The sequence below is a fragment of the Procambarus clarkii genome, chromosome 12 (assembly GCF_040958095.1).
Source record: "Procambarus clarkii isolate CNS0578487 chromosome 12, FALCON_Pclarkii_2.0, whole genome shotgun sequence".
Classification (NCBI taxonomy): domain Eukaryota; kingdom Metazoa; phylum Arthropoda; class Malacostraca; order Decapoda; family Cambaridae; genus Procambarus; species Procambarus clarkii.
Genome location: NC_091161.1, coordinates 47,266,484 through 47,288,145, shown reverse-complemented (window position 1 = coordinate 47,288,145; position 21,662 = coordinate 47,266,484). Strand labels below are relative to the sequence as shown.

General features: G+C 40.0%; 1 protein-coding gene and 1 long non-coding RNA gene across 3 annotated transcripts in view; one reads left to right on the top strand and one right to left on the bottom strand.

The window, feature by feature from the left end:
* The window catches only part of LOC138363929 (uncharacterized), a 317,396-nt gene that overhangs the window by 174,711 nt on the left and 121,023 nt on the right, over positions 1-21,662 (top strand). The window lies entirely within an intron of this gene.
* LOC138364166 (uncharacterized) lies at positions 13,411-14,122 on the bottom strand. The gene is made up of 2 exons (XR_011228337.1): positions 13,733-14,122; positions 13,411-13,645 (listed from the first exon to the last, which is right to left on the bottom strand). It is a non-coding gene; the product is annotated as an uncharacterized lncRNA (long non-coding RNA).

Genomic DNA, 21,662 nt, shown 5'->3' with positions numbered 1-21,662 from the left:
CTTAACATTGACAAAACTTTCTATATTCTGTTTGGCAATAAATCCTCTAATCAAATAAATCTCAAAATAAACAATACCCAAATTTGTAACAAATTAGATGGCAAATTCCTTGGCATTCTCATTGACCACAAGCTGAATTTCCAGGGACACATTCTAAACATATCAAAAAAAGTTTCAAAAACTGTGGGCATTCTTTCTAAGATCAGATATTATGTACCACGCCCTGCCCTGGTGACTCTCTATTACTCCCTTATCTATCCATATCTCAACTATGGTATTTGTGCTTGGGGCTCTACTATCCAAATCACTTACGTCCTCTAATTACTCAACACAAAGCTGCTATTAGGACAATATCCAATTCTGGCCCCAGACATCACTCGGTACCCCTACTCAAATCTCTGAATATGTTAGACATTAAGTCACTGCACATTCTCTCATGTGTATTATACATATATAAAACGCTAAACTATAATGCCAATCCTGATCTCAAAAGCTTCATAGAAGGTTGTAACAGAACCCATGAGCACCACACCAGAAATAAATACAGTTTTGATATTCCTAGAGTACGACTTAATCAAACCAGAAATGCTCTACAAATCAAGGGGCCAGAATGTGGAATGACCTTCCCAACCATGTTAAAGACTGTACCTCTCTCAACCAGTTTAAGTTAAAAACGAAGCTATACCTAATAAATTCCCTGTAACCTACCTTGCCCCTCTGTTGTCAACACATGTATGTTTTTTGTTTTTTGTTTTTGTTTTTCAAATCAACGCTGTTTGAATGTAATTTTCTGTAATAATTTGTAATTGTATTTGTGCTGCTTTTTCAACAATGTTTCCCCCTCTTTTACCTCTATTTTTATTTGTACTCAACACATTTTATTCTTTTTACCCATTAGTTTTAAGCTTTAGTCATTAGTGTTTTTTCCTGCCCGAAATGCTTTGCGTAATAAACTTTAGGCATTGTATGTACTAGCTCTATCTATAAAGCCAACAAACTTTGTAAAATCTCTTTATGTATGTACCTTTACCTAAATAAAAATTATTATTATTATATTATAAGAGTCATTAACACGTATAATGGCTGATCCCCCATCACGATAGCATGAAGACAAATTGCCTGACCCGCAGTCTGTCTTGCTCCTCAAATAATTTTCGGGTTAACGTCTCTCGAGTTTATCTCTCTAATGTTGTTTTCCCATCTTTCATTTTATCAGCTTAATTAGTTCCTTCATTATGCCCCAATTACTCATCCATTGAGCGGTAGTTAAACTGAACCCAAATTTATAAAAAGTTCCTTTTGCTAAGCAAGCTACAGTCTTGATAAAGTCAGATATATTGTTTGTTAACACATTTCTCAACAATGAACAGTCAGTTTTATCAAGCTAATATATCCAAACACAACGAGTGAGATTATTAACTGGTCTAATTATTTTATTTGACCAGTATATATTATTAGATTATACTGGTATAATTATATATATATATATATATATATATATATATATATATATATATATATATATATATATATATATATATATATTAGTATATTTTGGTAGCAGTCTTTCCTGTAGACATATATTATTAAATATGACCGAAAAAGTAAGATTAATAATTCTAACACGAATTTTCTCAATCTTTCGTACATTTCTTTTCACTGTTGGAGGTAAATCAAAAATCAATTCTCCAAAATTCATTTTTATTTCTAGTCTGACGCGACACGAGCGCGTTTCGTAAAACTTATTACATTTTCAAAGACTTTAGTTTACAAATACACAACTGAATAGAACTTACGCATCTCCGATTTTATATCTACATTTGAGTGAGGTGGAAGGGGTGATGTGGCATTAATCAACACAAGACAGAACAAGAGTTGGCATTAATGGGGTATTAATTTCATCAACACAAGACAGAACAAGGGGTGGCATTAATAGGGTATTAATTTCATCAACACAAGACAGAACACGAAACAATGGGTATTGAATAGAAGTGTTTGTAGAAAGCCTATTGGTCCATATTTCTTGATGCTTCTATATTGGAGCGGAGTCTTGAGGTGGGTAGAATATAGTTGTGCAATATTTGGCTGTTGATTGCTGGTGTTGACTTCTTGATGTGTAGTGCCTCGCAAACGTCAAGCCGCCTGCTATCGCTGTATCTATCGATGATTTCTGTGTTGTTTACTAGGATTTCTCTGGCGATGGTTTGGTTGTGGGAAGAGATTATATGTTCCTTAATGGAGCCCTGTTGCTTATGCATCGTTAAACGCCTAGAAAGAGATGTTGTTGTCTTGCCTATATACTGGGTTTTTTGGAGCTTACAGTCCCCAAGAGGGCATTTGAAGGCATAGACGACGTTAGTCTCTTTTAAAGCGTTCTGTTTTGTGTCTGGAGAGTTTCTCATGAGTAGGCTGGCCGTTTTTCTAGTTTTATAGTAAATCGTCAGTTGTATCCTCTGATTTTTGTCTGTAGGGATAACGTTTCTATTAACAATATCTTTCAGGACCCTTTCCTCCGTTTTATGAGCTGTGGAAAAGAAGTTCCTGTAAAATAGTATAATAGGGGGTATAGGTGTTGTGTTAGTTGTCTCTACAGAGGTTGCATGGCTTTTCACTTTCCTTCTTATGATGTCTTCGACGAAACCATTGGAGAAGCCGTTGTTGACTAGGACCTGCCTTACCCTACAGAGTTCTTCGTCGACTTGCTTCCATTCTGAGCTGTGGCTGAGAGCACGGTCGACATATGCGTTAACAACACTCCTCTTGTACCTGTCTGGGCAGTCGCTGTTGGCATTTAGGCACATTCCTATGTTCGTTTCCTTAGTGTAGACTGCAGTGTGGAAACCTCCGCTCTTTTCCATGACTTTTACATCTAGAAAGGGCAGCTTCCCATCCTTTTCCATCTCGTAAGTGAAACGCAGCACGGAACTCTGCTCAAATGCTTCCTTTAGCTCCTGCAGATGTCTGACATCAGGTACCTGTGTAAAAATGTCGTCAACATACCTGCAGTATATGGCCGGTTTCAAGTTCATGTCGACTAAGACTTTTTGCTCGATGGTACCCATGTAGAAGTTTGCAAACAGGACACCTAGGGGTGAACCCATGGCGACCCCATCTACTTGCTTATACATGTGCCCATCCGGGCTCAAGATGGGTGCCTCTTTAGTACAAGCTTGGTGTAGTTTCCTCAGAATATTTTCTGGTATGTCAAGAGGAGTACAGGCTGGATCACGATACACTCTGTCGGCTATCATTCCGATTGTCTCGTCCACAGGTACGTTGGTAAACAGCGATTCTACGTCCAACGAGGCTCTTATCCCTGTGGCCCGTGTGCCCCGCAGTAAGTCAACAAATTCCTTTGGAGACTTCAGGCTGAGGGCGCAAGGAACATAAGGAGTCAGCAGGCCGTTGAGTCGCTTCGCCAGTCTGTACGTGGGTGTGGGTATCTGGCTAATGATTGGCCGAAGTGGGTTTCCAGGCTTGTGTGTCTTGACATTTCCATACGCATATCCAGGTTTATATTCCCCAATGATCTTTGGCAGGTGGAGTCCGGATTTCTTGGCGTTCACAGTTTCGATCAGTTTGTTGACCTTTGCTTTTAATTCGGCTGTAGTGTCCTTCGTTACCCTTTGGAACTTAGTTTGGTCAGAGAGTATGATGTTCATTTTCGCCAGATATTCGTCTTTTTTAAGAATGACATATATTGGCGACTTGTCACCTCTCCTGACAACTATCTCCTTGTTCTCACGAAGGCTTTTAGCTGCCGCTTTAAGCTCGGGGGACAGTATGGTGCTTCTGTAATTGCCTCGATTCTTTCCTCCTTCTGCAATAAGTTCTGCTTGTAAGGTATCTTTGGTAGTGACCTTCTTTTGTGTCTCGAGGTCGAATATGTCGTCCAACAGAATTTCCAACTCTACTTTCCGGGCCATCTCACTCGGTCTGGACATAACATGACAGTTTATGCCCAGATTTAGGAGAGTGACTTGGTCCTCAGTGAGGTTAATTCCTGCAAGGTTCAGGAAGCCATCTCTTGGTCGTGGAATTGAATTTTGAAAATGAATTTTGGAGAATTGATTTTTGATTTACCTTCAACAGTGAAAAGAAATGTACGAAAGATTGAGAAAATTAGTGTTAAAATTATTAATCTTACTTTTTCGGTCATATTTAATAATATATGTCTACAGGAAAGACTGCTACCAAAATATACTAATATTAAAGCGCACGACCCAGCAGCAAGGAATCAAGCCTTCACGATAAAATATCGCCAGGATCTGATTCGTGATCAGATATACAAGGCAGAGAATGAAATCAAAGACAACAAAACGCAACTACTTCATGCTACAAACGAGTGGAGAAATAGCAACATCGACGAAAGTATCCGTACCCGCATTGAACAACACCTCGACATCCTCACAGACCAACATTACCTCAGCACTGAAACAAGGATTATCAAGAAACTAACAACATTATATAGAGGACCTATGGCAATTCCACGACCAAGAGATGGCTTCCTGAACCTTGCAGGAATTAACCTCACTGAGGACCAAGTCACTCTCCTAAATCTGGGCATAAACTGTCATGTTATGTCCAGACCGAGTGAGATGGCCCGGAAAGTAGAGTTGGAAATTCTGTTGGACGACATATTCGACCTCGAGACACAAAAGAAGGTCACTACCAAAGATACCTTACAAGCAGAACTTATTGCAGAAGGAGGAAAGAATCGAGGCAATTACAGAAGCACCATACTGTCCCCCGAGCTTAAAGCGGCAGCTAAAAGCCTTCGTGAGAACAAGGAGATAGTTGTCAGGAGAGGTGACAAGTCGCCAATATATGTCATTCTTAAAAAAAGACGAATATCTGGCGAAAATGAACATCATACTCTCTGACCAAACTAAGTTCCAAAGGGTAACGAAGGACACTACAGCCGAATTAAAAGCAAAGGTCAACAAACTGATCGAAACTGTGAACGCCAAGAAATCCGGACTCCACCTGCCAAAGATCATTGGGGAATATAAACCTGGATATGCGTATGGAAATGTCAAGACACACAAGCCTGGAAACCCACTTCGGCCAATCATTAGCCAGATACCCACACCCACGTACAGACTGGCGAAGCGACTCAACGGCCTGCTGACTCCTTATGTTCCTTGCGCCTTCAGCCTGAAGTCTCCAAAGGAATTTGTTGACTTACTGCGGGGCACACGGGCCACAGGGATAAGAGCCTCGTTGGACGTAGAATCGCTGTTTACCAACGTACCTGTGGACGAGACAATCGGAATGATAGCCGACAGAGTGTATCGTGATCCAGCCTGTACTCCTCTTGACATACCAGAAAATATTCTGAGGAAACTACTCCAAGCTTGTACTAAAGAGGCACCCTTCTTGAGCCCGGATGGGCACATGTATAAGCAAGTAGATGGGGTCGCCATGGGTTCACCCCTAGGTGTCCTGTTTGCAAACTTCTACATGGGTACCATCGAGCAAAAAGTCTTAGTCGACATGAACTTGAAACCGGCCATATACTGCAGGTATGTTGACGACATTTTTACACAGGTACCTGATGTCAGACATCTGCAGGAGCTAAAGGAGGCATTTGAGCAGAGTTCCGTGCTGCGTTTCACTTACGAGATGGAAAAGGATGGGAAGCTGCCCTTTCTAGATGTTACAGTCATGGAAAAGAGCGGAGGTTTCCACACTGCAGTCTACACTAAGGAAACGAACATAGGAATGTGCCTAAATGCCAACAGCGACTGCCCAGACAGGTACAAGAGGAGTGTTGTTAACGCATATGTCGACCGTGCTCTCAGCCACAGCTCAGAATGGAAGCAAGTCGACGAAGAACTCTGTAGGGTAAGGCAGGTCCTAGTCAACAACGGCTTCTCCAATGGTTTCGTCGAAGACATCATAAGAAGGAAAGTGAAAAGCCATGCAACCTCTGAAGAGACAACTAACACAACACCTATACCCCCTATTAGACTATTTTACAGGAACTTCTTTTCCACAGCTCATAAAATGGAGGAAAGGGTCATGAAAGATATTGTTAATAGAAACGTTATCCCTACAGACATAAATCAGAGGATACAACTGACGATTTACTATAAAACCAGAAAAACGGCCAGCCTACTCATGAGAAACTCTCCAGACACAAAACAGAACGCTTTAAAAGAGACTAACGTCGTATATGCCTTCAAATGCCCTCTTGGGGACTGTAAGCTCCAAAAAACCCAGTATATAGGCAAGACAACAACATCTCTTTCTAGGCGTTTAACGATGCATAAGCAACAGGGCTCCATTAAGGAACATATAATCTCTTCCCACAACCAAACCATCGCCAGAGAAATCCTAGTAAACAACACAGAAATCATCGATAGATACAGCGATAGCAGGCGGCTTGACGTTTGCGAGGCACTACACATCAAGAAGTCAACACCAGCATTCAACAGCCAAATATTGCACAACTATATTCTACCCACCTCAAGACTCCGCTCTAATATAGAAGCATCAAGAAATATGGACCAATAGGCTTTCTACAAACACTTCTATTCAATACCCATTGTTTCGTGTTCTGTCTTGTGTTGATGAAATTAATACCCTATTAATGCCACCCCTTGTTCTGTCTTGTGTTGATGAAATTAATACCCTATTAATGCCAACTCTTGTTCTGTCTTGTGTTGATTAATGCCACATCACCCCTTCCACCTCACTCAAATGTAGATATAAAATCGGAGATGCGTAAGTTCTATTCAGTTGTGTATTTGTAAACTAAAGTCTTTGAAAATGTAATAAGTTTTACGAAACGCGCTCGTGTCGCGTCAGACTAGAAATAAAAATGAATTTTGGAGAATTGATTTTTGATTTACCTCCAACAGTGAAAAGAAATGTACGAAAGATTGAGAAAATTCGTGTTATATATATATATATATATATATATATATATATATATATATATATATATATATATATATATATATATATATATATATATATATATATATATATATATATATATAGTGCCTGTTCATTACAACTATTTAACACTGGGAAGGGATCAGGATAAGGATTTGGGATGGGATGGGGAGGAATGGTGCCAAACCACTTGGACGGCGGTCGGGGATTGAACGCCTAGGACTGCTACTGTGCATTTAAATTACTAACTTACCTGAGAGTCTATATCCCTACATGTCAATGTTTGTGTATACTGGTAATGTGAGGAACATACAGAAGATAAGGGTAGCTGAACACCACAAAATGCTGATGGACAACTTTATTAAAGTTGCATAATGAAATGTGTAAGTACTTAAGTATGTGTACTCAAAGTGACCTCCTTCAAAAGCTGGAAAAACAGATCAATCTCCTTCAGACTCACCAGGCGGCTTCCGAAGATGACCAAGAGCAACAACAACTTCATGACTCCTTGATAATTAGCTCTACTGATCTACCTGATGAACAACAAGGTGAGGATTGCTGTAACATAGCCAACACCCTAATTAATTCAAAGATCAGTGTCAATGTTCAAATCAAAGCGGCTATTAGGATAGATAAAAACAATCCCCGTAACAGGAGAATGCTCATCAAACTTGCAAATCCCTCTGCGAAGTTTGACCTCATACAAACAGCTGCTAAGCAAAAAACCAACCTCTATATAAATGAGTGTCTTACAAAGCAGCGTGGATCCCTCCTCTACAGGCTGCGCCAAATTCGCAAACAAAAACCTGGTCTTATCAAGCAGTGCTACACTAGGAATGGTACGATTTTTGCGAAGAAAGAAGGTACAGGAAAAAGATATGAAATAAAATGTGACCAACAACTCCTGGCCTTCTTAAGTGATTGTGGTATATCTGAAAACCTGAACCCGACCAATGCCAGTACTTAAAATAACTCTTTCAGTGCCTGAGCCTAACCTAACTTAATCTAACTTTGTCTAAGGTGCTGTCTCTGCCTTACCATTTACCTAATGTTCTCTTATTCATATAATTTCCTAAATAATCCATCAAGTCTCCATGCACTTATGCAAGCATCTACCTCAGTTTCATTGTAAAATTTTACTCTTAAATCTAATCTTACCCTATTCCATTTATATTTTAAATTTATTTGTATTGATCTATGTCATTTATTGAAATCAATTATTGATCTCATTTTTGTTCTTTTAATTAAGTTCATACTAATTATAAGTTAAAACTAAGCTTCATAAAATTTATTATCTTTAAGATTATTTTACTTTACAATTATCATTTGTCAAATTTTCTTATATATTCATCTTGACAGTCTCTACTGATTTTTTGTTCTCTCCACCAAACTTGGGTATCCTCCATGGCTATCTAGTGACCTTAATTCTACCTCTAATTGTTTCAATTCTTTGTTTACTTGCATTTATTGTTGTGTCTTGCCATAATTATTCTCTAATTTAGCAGACTCAATACTTTGTAAGCTCTTATTGTATTGTTATATTATTATATTGTTGTGTTTTGCTATAATTACTTTCTATTTTGCAGCAGATTTGTCTTTCATCTGTTCATGTAATTACTTATCTTATTGTATCGTGACATTCTTTTCTATATTGATACATATTATCTGTCTATTGTTACTTACAGTGTACCTGAGAGTACCTGTAAGCAATCTACCTCATTTTTCATTTTTGCTCAATTTTTTTTTGTATTGCTTAGTCTTGTTTATATTTTTGTTTTGTATATCTATATCTTGTGTTTTGTATAGTCCATGTTTATATGTTTTTTCTTTAATCTCATTTATTACCTAGGTTTCCTAGCCTAGCCATACTCCCTTACTCCATTGTACCCCTGTAAGCCCCTTTTATGTTTGTTTGGTACAGTATTGTGTACATTTTTTTCTTTTTTTTCTTGTTTTTCCTGCAATCAGCTTTTTTTATGCAGTCAAGTATAGACCCAGAACTTAACCTCTTATCCACTATCTATGACAATAATCAATTTAATGATCTAAATTGAAGATATTTTGCAGCACATGATGTAAACAATGTATTAACTCATAATCACAATATCTCTGTAATCAATTTGAACGTTAGATCCCTAGGTAAACACTTCGATGATGTTAGTGCCTTGATTGAAGCTATTGACAACAAATTCTCTTTTATTATACTTACTGAAACATGGTTGAAAGAGGATACTACTCAACTCTTTAACATGCCTAACTACTCAGCAATCCACAACTGTCGTCAACTTCAGAGAGGTGGTGGCACTGCTCTTTACTACCACCAAGAACTAACATGCTTAAAAGAAATTAGAACTAGAGACTGCTATGGGGAGTATATCTTCGCCAGCTTCAGAGTCAAGGGTGCCGAGTCTATCCTGTCTGTGGGTGCAGTTTATAGAATTCCTATCACTGATGTGTCCGAATTCAACTCAAACCTTAGAAATCTAATACTTAATAACAGACTGAACAAAAACCACCTAATTATCGCAGGGGACTTTAATATTGACCTCTGCGAGCCAGAACACCCTACTGCTGTTAGCTTCCTCAACTGTATGAATTCCTGCTTCCTCATACCCTTAATCACTAGACCTACTAGAATCACTGATAGCACTGCCACGACTCTAGATCACATCTGGACAAACATAACCTCTCCACTTACTTCAGGTATAATCACCGATAGCACTACAGACCATTACCCTACATTTCTCTTAACTAACATTAGCAAACCACCTCTTGAGTCAAGAGAGATACGTTTTAGACTACACAATGAAACTGCTATAGACAATTTTATAACTGCTACTGATAATGTCAACTGGGAGTCCGAGTTAGGTAACATAGAGGACATCAACCTAGCAGTTCAATCTTTTCTTCAAAAAACTCTTAGCCTTTATAATACCCACTGTCCTATGCTTACAAAACAAGTCACAACCAAAAGGCTTAACAATCCCTGGCTTACAAAGGGAATACTTAAATCTATTAATAAAAAACATGACCTTGAGAAGAAGTATTGGTTAGGAATTGTCTCCAAAGAATTCTCAAAGAATTACTCATTATTGCTATCTAAGATAATTAGACGAGCCAAAACTAAATACTACAAAGATAAATTTACCCAAATAAAGAGCAACATTAAACAAACTTGGAGAACAATTTCACAAATATTGGGATCAAAGAAGTCTTTAAATAACAAACCGACTCTCCTGTCTAATAACGATGGTCAGCTTTCAGCCTCTGATTCTGCTATTGAGTTCAATAGGTTCTTCTCTTCCATTTGTTCATCTCTTGCTAATGATATTCCATCTTCCAGTACTGACATTAAGGACTATCTTACAGGGAACTATCCCCAGTCTCTATACCTAAAGCCTATTAATTCCACTGACGTCAATGAGATAATCCTTTCCCTTAAAACCAAGTCTGGTGCCCTTGAGGAGATACCAACTTTAATCTACAAAAAAGCCTCCAGATCTTTAGCCCCTGCTATTGCTTTGCTCTTCAACAAGTCACTTGAACTCCAAACCTTTCCAGATATTCTAAAAAAAGCGAGAGTAACGCCTGTCCACAAATGTGGTGATCTCACAGATGTTAACAACTACAGAGCTATATCAATCCTGCCAAACTTGTCAAAAAATTTTGAAAAACTAATCTATAAGCAGCTTTACTCATATCTAGCCAAACTCAATATACTTAGCCCTTGCCAATATGGCTTCAGGCCCAAAAAAAGCACTAACGATGCACTTATTAGTATGCTTAACTCGATTCATACAGCTCTTGATAAAAATGAGTTCCCTGTTGGGTTATTTGTGGACCTGCGTAAAGCTTTCGATACTGTCAACCACCAAAACCTTCTTCTTAAATTACATCATTATGGTGTCAGAGGACACTCCCTACAATACCTCAAATCCTACCTTACTGACAGGCTCGAATGTGTTTCTGTGAATAATACAATTTCTCCCACCCTACCCATCAACATTGGTGTTCCCCAGGGCAGCATACTTGGCCCTCTCCTCTTTCTCATCTACATTAATGACCTTCCAAATGCCTCCCAACACCTCAAACCAATTCTATTTGCTGACGACACAACCATCATTTACTCCAGTCCTGATCCCCTTGCTCTAAATGCCACAGTAAATACTGAGCTAAATAAAGTCCATATTCAGATTCAGATTCAGATGTTTATTCAGGTAAGGTATATACATACAAGTGATGTTACATTAATGGATTGATATATAGATAGAGCTAGTACATACAATGCCTAAAGCCACTATTACGCAATGCGTTTCGGGCAAGAAAACATTAATATCTAGAACTTAATACTAATTGAGCATAAAGAATAAAAGATGTTGAGAACAAATACAAATAAAGATAAAAAAAAAGGGGGAAACATGACTGAAAAAGCAGCACAAATACAATAGGTTGACAAACAGTGTTGATTAAAAAAAAAAAAAAAAAAAAAAAAAAAAAAAAAAAAAAAATAACAGACAAGGGTTGACAATAGAGGAGTGAGGTAGATTACAGGGAATTTATTAGGTAGTGTACATTATATTATACATATATGTGGCTAACTGCCAACAAACTCACCCTTAACATTGACAAAACTTTCTATATTCTGTTTGGCAATAAATCCTCTAATCAAATAAATCTCAAAATAAACAATACCCAAATTTGTAACAAATTAGATGGCAAATTCCTTGGCATTCTCATTGACCACAAGCTGAATTTCCAGGGACACATTCTAAAGATATCAAAAAAAGTTTCAAAAACTGTGGGCATTCTTTCTAAGATCAGATATTATGTACCACGCACTGCCCTGGTGACTCTCTATTACTCCCTTATCTATCCATATCTCAACTATGGTATTTGTGCTTGGGGCTCTACTACCCAAAATCACTTACGTCCTCTAATTACTCAACACAAAGCTGCTATTAGGACAATATCCAATTTTGGCCCCAGACATCACTCGGTACCCCTACTCAAATCTCTGAATATGTTAGAAATTAAGTCACTGCACATTCTCTCATGTGTATTATACATATATAAAACGCTAAACTATAATGCCAATCCTGATCTCAAAAGCTTCATAGAAGGTTGTAACAGAACCCATGAGCACCACACCAGAAATAAATACAGTTTTGATATTCCTAGAGTACGACTTAATCAAACTAGAAATGCTCTACAAATCAAGGGGCCCAGAATGTGGAATGACCTTCCCAACCATGCTAAAGACTGTACCTCTCTCAACCAGTTTAAGTTAAAAACGAAGCTATACCTAATAAATTCCCTGTAACCTACCTTGCCCCTATGTTGTCAACACATGTATGTTTTTTGTTTTTTGTTTTTGTTTTTCAAATCAACGCTGTTTGAATGTAATTTTCTGTAATAATTTGTAATTGTATTTGTGCTGCTTTTTCAACAATGTTCCCCCCTCTTTTACCTCTATTTTTATTTGTACTCAACACATTTTATTCTTTTTACCCATTAGTTTTAAGCTTTAGTCATTAGTGTTTTTTCCTGCCCGAAACGCTTTGCGTAATAGTGGCTTTAGGCATTGTATGTACTAGCTCTATCTATAAAGCCAACAAACTTTGTAAAATCTCTTTATGTATGTACCTTTACCTAAATAAAAATTATTATTATTATTATACTTCATTCATAATGATGTGCTGCCCGAAATCTTAGCGAAGTATCCAAAATTTGCTTACTGTAGGTATTGCATGCACATGACTGTAAAGCTGCCGCCCGGTTGGGTGGGTGTGGAGCACATGACTGTAAAGCTGCCGCCCAGTTGGGTGGGTGTGCAGCAAGACTAGTAACTGTGTGACTCACTATAGATGTAAAGTGCCTTTTATAGTGACTGTTGTGAGCCTCTTGTTGATCACCTGTGACACAAAGATTATTGATGTGTGTATTTGTGTAGGTGATTAAATATGTATGTGTATGTATATATGTATATGTATATATGTATATATATATATATATATATATATATATATATATATATATATATATATATATATATATATATATAGTAGATTATTTGGAGACAGATAGAGCCACCTATGTATGTAGATCAGATAAGAAAATCAGAAGCGGGGAGCCACATAGTGCCACTCCATATTAGGTCACCCAAGGTGTGAGTGGTAGCAGTCGAAAAAACAGTGAAGATAGGTATCTATTATGTGCCACTATGATCATGTTCATTTATACAGTAAAGTATGACAATATATTTAAGTAAAAATGAATTTATTTGTATAATAAACACTCGTGGGTGAGTGCCAGTTACGCCCCCACATTCCTCTATGGGGCAGGTGTAAAACAGGTTCCTCCCGGTGAGGGTGGTCGCCCGTACCCTTCCTCGCACCTAATGGCCTTGACTTTACCGTAACAGAGTTCCACACCCAGCGGAGGTTGAGTGGGTCTTATATAGGGGTATTAAATTATAAATCTCCTCCAGGGGTTAAAAAAAATCAAAGAATTTATTAATGTTTTATTAGGTAAAAATCACAAATGATGTATAAGAAGTTAATTATGGCCCCTATCCCTCTCCCCCCTCCACCTCCCCTTCCTCATCTGAGTAGAATTCTGACGTCTCCCCATCCGTGGTGAGTGGGGGGAGGTCTTGACCCCCTCCCCCCTCTCTTGGGGGAGTGGGGTGAGTTGGCTGGTTGCCTTTTGGACGACTTTCCTTCTGACTCTCATCTGAAGTGTTCTGGAAAGAGATGGGGAAAATAATTTATAGGACTATATCTTTTATTTGAAAAATATTCTATTTCCTCTAAGAACAGTTAGTACATACCTCTCCCCCTGCAGGAGCGACCTTGTGTCCTCTACAGCAGGCATCATCAATTAGGGTACGTAACAGCATCTTGTTTGGGGCAGACCTTCCTCGTAGAATTACTACTCTACAAATGTGGACAGGTCCTAAGAATTGCACTGAAAAAAAAAGAAGAGGTAAAATAGAGGTTGAGCAAACTTTCTATTGTGGGAAAAAAAATAAATCTTTACCAGAAAGTGAGGGTAATACTAACCAGGCCCTTCAAGGACTTCAATCTTCCCTGCGTGTGTTTCTGGGGAGACGCCTTCCATTTGTAGGATAAGGGGGATGGGGGTCTTCTAGGGAGGTTGTGGGGTGAGAGGTGTTTTATATGTGGGGTAATCCCCCTGTTAGGTGGGTTGCCTAGCTAACAAAAATATTCTCTACACCACCTATAAGAACCAACCCTTACTCCTCTACAAAATGTCCTAACACAGTGATGTTTCATAGGAAAATATCGTCTCGCATAAGCGAGGGCTCGTTTATCATTTAATTTTAAACTAACGCTTGAAAATACATTATGTAAGTAATGTACTGTTGAAGGCAACCCCAGGTGACTCACCCTATGGACGAACATTACGCAATACAGTCCACAAGCAAGGGTAAAATCACTCTGGAGTCTGTAGCACATTCCAAACACCTTTGTTATTGTGTTAGTTTTAATAAATCCTTGAAAATAATGTCCATAAGTAACCGCCGACATTGCATAACTATCGAAAAAAAACATTCGATGTTTAACTTTATCAACATAAATAGCTACCCAATGTCCCATAGTTAATCTGCTATGTGATGGTAAAATATTAGTTATGAGAACAATAGGTTTTCTTGATGAGATATTTAAATGTTCTATTTCATCAGCATTATAACAACCTAGGTAGAGTGCTCGATCCCCTAGATTATTTTTTAAATTAATATTTATATCATTACAATTCATTATGTTTTTAAGCTCGCACGTCACACAGAACAGTTCTCTGTCCGTCGATGGATAGTACCCCGGTCGTTTCCCCAAACAGTAAAACCAGCCTGTTATATGTAACACCACCGCCAAACTCAAGCTCCATACGCAAGTTGCCAGATTTCTCCACAGGGAGGGAATCCTTTGTTTGAATGGTGGTTAAGTCAAAGGCGAATATCGATCTTCCCTTATTAAAAGTGTCATAGGCTAGAAGTGAATCACGCTCTAAGCCTAATGTCTTCAAAGTTTCGTAATAAAGGCGGGCATAATGATTGTCGAAATCACCACCAATTCGGTAAATTGCATAATTGTTCAAATACATGGCGATATTTTTCAGTTTTGCATTTTCAAAATATAATCCATTACCTTGGTGAAGGCCAGCGAAATAATTCATTGGCACAATTACCATGAATATCCTGTGAGGAATTACTTGCGCCCAAGGCTGATCAATTAAGAGACTAGTTTGATTCCCTGCTAGGACATATGTTTTAGAAATGGTTTTATTGAAAGTATAGCTTATGGGGTCGGGGGATGCTAACAGTGAGCTGTTTAAGGCTAGGTAAGCACTTGGGTAGGGGAACACTCGTGTTACCCACAACTTAGCATAATCCATATGCAGCCGATACTTAGAGCCATCGTCCACACTTGTATTTAGCACCCAAGCATGTGGGGAGAGCTCCAATCTTAGGCGCACATCTATATTATCTAATATGTATTGGTCTAGGGTTGTTACGTCCAATAGTAGGGGAAAACACATTGACAATCCTTTACCTTTTAAATCGGTCATAAATTTTTTATCCTTGGCGGTTGCCCCAGTAAAAAATGTATTAGTAAATTCGTTAGGGATTACACCATCATCACTCCAGTCCCTACGAAAGGCTCCAATCCTCCCCAAGGAAGACATTTTTGATGGAGGCATGGAGGTAATTAATTTAATAAACGACCAATAATTAAAATTAGAATTTGTTTCAACTACCTGCTCTCCTAAAAACACCTGAACACCTTTAAACATGGTATTTGACAACCCATTAACAAATTCCACATGGTCATCCTCTTCCAATTTTGTGGTATCGTCATCTTTCGTTAAAGATACCTTAAAATCTATAACAATATTAGCTAGATCTAAGAAGGCACCCTGGGTTCCGGGGATGCGGAATTCTAAGTAATTATCCCGCAAACGTTGATTAATAGGGAGGTTAACAGGTAGAATGTCTATTTGCTGTGTGGAGGCAATTGAACTCTCCACATTACGTATTCTGTTACTTCTAGGAAATTGGTCAATAATACTGGAAGTATAATATTCTACAGGGATTTTCAACCCAGCTCCACTAGCCTCCGCCATGATCTCCTCCGAAAGGTGAAGTATGACTGCTTACTGTAGTGAAAATACATCATTTTTATACCCAAGGGCTCGTTTACATTTATTATTTTTATTTTTTCTTCTCCTAGAGAGTCTTTTAATTTTCCCGCCTGCTACCAATTTCTTCCCCACAGTCTTAAGAGCATCAATACCGTGAGTTCTCAGAGCGCTCTTTACATCCCGTCTACCACTGGTTAAATCACCAAGAACATTTTTCCCAAAATCGATAGCAGTCGGCGTTACAGTTTTCATGAAAAATGGTATGGCTCGTCGAGCCAAGCCGGCTAAGGTCCCAAAAAAACCACCACCAGATCTGAGATAAGGCGCTTGGAATGTGCGTATGTCATTCATCGCTCCCCCCCTCACCCCGTATCTCCCAGAGAGGGGGGAGAAGATCTCCCCATACTCCTTCTGGGAGGGTGTGTGGAAAGGTACTCGCATCCCGACTCCTCTTCTTATAATAACCGATGATGTGGGTAAACACTTCTATATATATATATATATATATATATATATATATATATATATATATATATATATATATTTATATTTATATAGATTATATTGTTATACCTTAGGGCGGAGGTGTAAGACTACCGTAACCGACCTCCCATCTTCAAAACTAACCTTTCGCCCAAACTGATCTGTTATCTTAATGCTCACCTTCTCCAACGTGTTAGTATTTAATGTCTTGTACACTAGGGGATGAGCCCCTCTAGAATAAGAGTCATGATAATTGATTGCATCTAAGATATTTACAATTTGTCCCCCGTAACGATCCGGCTCGATGACGTCACTATAAATGAGTAAATAGTCACAACCTCCGTCATTGTCTGGGGGGAATGAGGCCACGATCTTTGAGGCTGCTGTAATGTCATCTGATTTTGCCTGATAAATGGTGTATTTGCGACTGCTGTCAAAACCAAGTACATTAGCTATTCTGTGTTTAAATTGAAGACTAAGAGAATATAAGGAACCAGTGCCTTCATTGTTAAGTGTAGAGGATAGTAACACGCGCTCTAAGGATTGATCATAGGTGAGGATTGGTTCTCTTTCTGAGAAGTATATTTTGAAATCTCCTCGGAAGCTAAGCTTCATGTCGGTGATTATTTGTCGGCTAAGCTCACTCGTGATGAATGTGATGTTTCTGGATAATATGTTGGTTTTGGGGGTGAAGGTGTAGATGAGATGTTCTGGGCTTTTAGAAAGAGTTCCTCGCTTAAAAGTAGCATAGACGTCTATACCAGACTCCCCCTCATCCTTGATGATAGCGTTAATTCGTCTGGGTAGGAGTATGTTGACTAAGGCCACTTCATGTTTAATGGAAGGGTTTAAATGTAGAGTGGGGATGGTGTTTGTAAATGCTGAACTTGTGTTGTTGTATATATCTTCTTGGTCGAGGCTAGTGAGGTATATGTAGTGTTCCTCGTCCATTGTTAAGTTATGTACTGACTGGGGTGGGAATAAAACATCATTACTTATATTTTATTTTATTAATCTACTAAGGAAATATTACTTTTAAAAGAACTACAACAGGGGGGACTACATTTTGTTCCCCCATAACAAATTACATATAAAGAGCAGCAGCTGTTGGTACTGCTGTCGTCCGCTGCTGCCGCTGCCGCTGCTGCTGGGGGAGCTGTTGGTACCACTGACACCGCTGCCACCGCTGACGGCACTGCTGCTGCTGCTGCTGCTGCTGCTACCACCGCTGGAACCGTTGTAGTTGGTGGTACTGCTGGCGCTACCGTTACCGCTGCCGGCGATGATGGTACTGTTGCTGCCGCTGTCACCGCCGGAACTGCTGTAGTTGGTGGTACCGTTGCCGCTACCACTACCGCTGACAACACTGTCACCATCGTCGGTGGACCTGCTACTGCTACCACCACCGAAGCTGTTGTAGATGGAGGTACTGCTGTTGCTGCTGCTGCTGCTGCTGCTGCTGTTACTGACTGTGGTGGTGCTGGCACGTCTTCTTTGAGCGTTGATGGTTACAGCTTTCGTTGTTTTTTCGGCGATGAGGATAACAGGAATATTTCCTGTGACTCTCCATCGAGGATGGTGTCAATACGATGATTTGAGAGGGGGTCGAAGTCAATAGTGGTTTCGATCCGTCGTTTGGCCGTGCCAGATGTTGTGGGTGGGGGTGGAGCAGCGCTGGAGGTGGATGAGTACTCTTGTAGGTGTCTCTTCTTCCTGGGGGTGGCTGGTGGTGCTGGTGGTGTAGAACGAGAAGAGCTTCCTGGGGTGGTGGCACCCTCCCCCACCACTGCATCTAGGGTGATAGTTTTACTATCACCCTCTCCCCTGGGATCATCATTCGGGAGGGGTACCATCGATGGGGTGACGGTAGAGGGACGTTTGAGGATTACCAACTCCTTGTTATGCTTGGCCAGCTCAGCGTTGAGCGAAATGAGCATGGGCCCGACGTCCTTGTGCCAGTTGTCCATGCCATCACGGGAGGCCCCCAGCCCATGGGGCACCACCAGCCGAAACATGGTTGGAGTTCTTACCATGAGATTGCCAACCTTTGTTAGGGCTGTTTTCAGCCAAAACAGCCTATTCTTGGCAGTATCCAGGGTGACATTGGTGATGTAGTGGATGTCGGAGGAAGACTGCACTTGCTCCTGAGCTATAGGGTTGGACTCGAAGGGTGCTCCTGCACCGAAAGCGGAAATTAGCGCCACGATGGTGGGGCGGAAGAACAAGACTGGCTCTTCGACAATGTCTTGACCGTCGGAGGGTAGGGGAGCTATCTTCACCTCGATGTCACCCGGGGTAGACCGGTAACGTATTGTGGCCCTGTTGACACGAGTCAGTCCTTCACGTTCCACACGGGCATAGTTGTAACATTTCCAAATTACACTTGCCAGTCCATAGGGACGCACAACAGCAGCGGGTAAGTCATACACTATGACATCACCGACCCCAAAGGCGTGGGTGTCGGTGATGTCGCTGTCTATTGACTTAATGGACGATAAAGCCATGGCGGAGGGGCGGTTGAGAGGAACGGGGTAGAGTCGTCGTCAACTATGGTGACCGAGGGTGACGGTGGAGGCCTTTAAATACACCTGTGTCCCCCACCTGGAGGGGGGAGGGATGTATGGGGTGTGGTGTAGAGGCTGCCTTCCCTACCTTAAAAGTCCATACACACTCCGTCCAGTCTCGAAGGCTGTAATCTGGTCTCGATGTTGGAAGGTTAATTTTTCCATTTGCCATATCTCCGTCTGGATTTCCTGGGATGAATATTCTTCATAACGTTTCACCGTCTCTCCAAATGACTTAAAAAACCGTTCTGGAGGGGCACTCAACACAAGACGGTCATAACAATCCCACAATGCATATATCAATCTACATTTGTGTTCGACATACTTGTAGTACCGCTGAGTAGCAACCAACTTCTTTAATAAGGGAGATTTGTCTTCTGGGGGTGTAGCTGGGGGAGGAGTGGGTCTAGAAGCTTGCTCCATGGTGGATATGCAACTGAATATGGTGGTCTTTAAGATGGTCTTCATATAGGTCTTCAATACGGCTCCCAATGGGGTCTCCTATGGATACCCCTCCCCCCTTTTAACTGAGATCTAGCGCGATAATTACGTATGAGGGTTGGGTCTATGCCAGCCACCCTCAGTAAAACCCTTACATCTTCCTTGTCACTTGCCCTAAATTGCCCCCTTTGTGAAGGCTAGAGTTTTAATTATATCTAAAATATTTAAATTTTGTACAGGCTTTAATAAATTTCCGCGACTATCCCACATCACCTGTTGGCTGTTTTGTCCAAACATGTTCAATAATGCTTTGACATGAGGAATTTCCTCAATTTTAAAATTCACATTTATTAAGTTGTCCAGACTTGGATTTTGGGGTGTGATGGTGGCTTTATGTGGAGTGTGGCCAGCAACAATTACTTGCACTTCGGGCGGGAGGATGGAATGTCCCCTTTTTTTATTTATTTTTTTTTTTAAAAGGCGATGGTCGCGCCGGGCAGCCCGCGTTTTTTTTTTTCTTTTTAAGGGTGGCGGCGGGCGACGGTCGCCGGGGGCCCCAATGTCATTTAAAGGGTGTGTGACCAGCCCCGCCCGTCTGGAGGTGCTACTACGGCAACACCGCCCACAGCCCGTTGTTGTCAGGTGGGAGGAAGGAGTGTCCTCTTCCCCCACCCCCCCCATCACCCCTACCAGAGTCGCAGGTGGGTAGGTTACGGGCTCCCCCAATATTATTACTTGGGGTGGATTCGTTTTTTAAAGAGGAGGACATACTTTCACTACCATCACCACCGGGGGAGGGCAGACCCACAGCATTAGGAGGTGATGGTGAGTTCTTGTTTTTATTAAATAAATATTTTTCAGCTATGAATCGTGGTACCAGGCAATATTCTTTCACCATTTTATTCTCTCGTTACTTATTTACGCAATTACCTTATTACGGAGGAAATTAACGATACAGCCAAAGGTAGCAGAGCTGCTAATATCGCCCCACCACGTCTGGAGGTCAGTATGAGCTTCTTTTTGTATAAAGGAGTTTTCTTACGCGCTACAGATCGTATGTCGTTCTGATATCTCTGTAAGCCATTAATTATCTGAGGTTGAACTGGGATGTTTCGTTTCAGAAAATTGGCAAAAATTTCACAAATTGATTCAATTTCCTGCCGTTTTAAAGCCTTGATTAGTTTATTCCGCTTCTTGGGTGATAAATTGTTTAATAAAAATAACAACTGATGATGTTTCTCTACGAGAGAGTCCTCTTGAACTGTCATTTTTTGTTAAATTTGACGATGTCTTGAGCTTTAATCCAGCTATTGGCAGAATCTGGGTACCCTCTCCACTTGACGAAATATTCTCTGTGTCCTTTCGATGTTTTCCTAGACTGTAATACCGTTACAGGAAAATAGTCTGGAAGGGATGTTGCAATCAATTCCTGCTCATAAAACATGCCACTGATCGTCTCGTTGTTTAAATCTTTGATTTTATATGTCGGGATTGGATGTGTTCTGTCAATATGTGACACTACAAATATTTCTTCTGTATTTTGGTGCCAAAAGCCTTTGTGAAATATATTCCTGCGCTTTGCCAATCGCACATGCTGTCCAAGGTGCAGCCGTGGACTGATGGCAGTTATGGAGGAGTCATTGTTTAAATACATGACCTTAAACTGTCTTCGTATATCTTCAATATTTTGCAACTTATGAATGGCATGAGGAGTATTTTTTAGCATCCTGTGGAAAGTGTGGTTGTACACGTCCACAACTTTAGGGAGGATGTGGGTGTATTTTAATGAATTAGCTTGAGTCATATAATGATACAGTTTATGTTTTAAAGTTCTGATGGCTCGCTCCACTATGCTAGATTTCATTTCCGAAAATACACTATATAATTTAATATTTTTCTTATTAAAATAATTTTGAACTGACTTGTTGTAAAATTCTCTACCTCGGTCAGTGAATATCCGCCTTACACCGAGAAACTGAGGCGTTTCCTCTAATATCTTCTTCAGAGCGACTAACACTTCACTCGAATTTTTTGTTTTTAAAGTTTGAGTCTGCATTAGGCGGGAATAAACATCGACACAAATTAAAATATATTTAACACCATTATTGT